Source organism: Schistocerca americana, chromosome 2, assembly GCF_021461395.2.
Source record: "Schistocerca americana isolate TAMUIC-IGC-003095 chromosome 2, iqSchAmer2.1, whole genome shotgun sequence".
NCBI lineage: Eukaryota > Metazoa > Arthropoda > Insecta > Orthoptera > Acrididae > Schistocerca > Schistocerca americana.
Window position 1 is genome coordinate 767,618,773 of NC_060120.1, and position 1,771 is coordinate 767,620,543.

General features: G+C 45.1%; 1 non-coding gene across 1 annotated transcript; it reads left to right on the forward strand.

The window, feature by feature from the left end:
* Window positions 1–1,301: 1,301 nt before the first annotated feature.
* Trnat-ugu lies at window positions 1,302–1,376 on the forward strand. The gene has a single exon. It is a non-coding gene; the product is annotated as a tRNA-Thr (tRNA).
* The last annotated feature ends 395 nt before the right edge of the window (window positions 1,377–1,771 follow it).

A 1,771-nucleotide genomic window follows, 5' to 3' on the forward strand; every position in this document is an offset into this window, starting at 1 on the left:
ATTTAGTTAGATTTTGAATTGAAATATGTTTTCGCTAGAGGCCGTAGTTTAAGAGTTATTCAAGAAAAACATACAAAAGTTACCTTCAAACACGCTCCCACTCAAACACAGACCCCAGCGGTCAGGATTTCTAGCATGTTGTTCGTGGTATTCCCTCCTACCACCGTAACAATATCAGCAACTGCACAAATTATTTCCCTCGTTTGACCATTGTTGTTATTCATTGGTTGGACCTATTACGCCAGTCGAGAACTTAAAAATTGTGAACTTGACAACTGTGTAAATTTCACCTAAACACTTTGTTAATTCTAACAGCATAAAATAAACAATTACATTGTTGTATTCGTCAGGACATCCGACTGTGAAACCACTATGCTTGTGAGGGTTAAGTCTGGGTGGAACCGTCAGCGTACGTAGTTTTAGCGTAAGGTTTACAAAAGCCATTTTTCGTTCATTGCCCTCACGGGCCAGCTGAAATTAATAATGTTAACGAAATAGCCGACTATGCTGGTGGGGTAACAGCCCAATTCATAGAGACCAATAAAGTTCGAATACCGGGAATAGTTCGTATAGTCGGTAGTAGGAGGGAGTGACACGCTTAACATATGTGACATCCCGACTGATGATGGACGAGTGTGGGGTGGAGGTGCGTCACTTTTGTTCGTTTGTCTCAAGTAGATGAAAACTGTGACCTCCAGCGAAAACGCAACCCAGTATAGAATTTAGCTACATGAAATTTCCCACAGAAAGGTCCTGTCAAGTTTTCTGTAGGACTAGTAGTTTGCGCGTGATCTAGAAAGGCCAGATATTACAATGCGGTTTGCATAAAACAACAGCTGTAGGGGCAGCTCAGTCGCTCTGTATAGTACGTCTACAGAGATTGTGAATAAATACATAGCTAATTCGTAACAATTATACGCCCCTATCAAAACGTACTCTATCCTCGAAACTTTACGCAAACGCGGAAATAATGTGTACACCGTAAGGAGCCCTCGAAACGTTCCGATAAATGACATGTTGATACATATCATCCATATGAAGATGGCATCTTTTCTTTCGGACATGTTCGAAAGAACAGATGCAATCTTGATATTGTTAAGGCTAACCGGCTGATGACCTTCTTCAGTGTTATTGCACTCGATTTTCCTGAACTCTTACGGGACTCGGTGGATTGTCTACCGCGAGTAATGGCTATAATTCCAGGGACACCACGAATGTAGTGTGTGGACTTGTAAGTTGAGACTGTGCGTCTCACGGCAAGCGTGCTGGCGATAAATCCCTGTAGTCGCGCCATCCTCTGTGCCCTCGGTGGCTCGGATGGACAGAGCGTCTGCCATGTAAGCAGGAGATCCCGGGTTCGAGTCCCGGTCGGGGCACACATTTTCAACTGTCCCCGTTGATATGTATCAACGCCCGTCAGCAGCTAATGGTATTAATTTACTTGTAGTTCCATATCATCCGTAGGCTGTTGGTGGCGGTGTTCCTACCGTTTGTGATTTACAGAATGTCGATCTCACGGTCAGTGATCTCGCCTTAGCAACACAAATAGCGCTATGGGTGGCTGCAGTGTCGATCGGTTCGTCAAACATGGCCGGTCGTTGCGCCTCACTTTGCTGGACAAACGCACTTCCGAAGTCGCCAGTGGTATTTGGTAGCGACGTTGCGGCTCTCCAGGCATTCGTCCGAGAGCGTCCCGTGCGTTTTTAGTCACTAAGGAATTAGCGGTCCCTCCGCCGAATTTCATCCTCCCATATTTCCGCTGTTTTACATA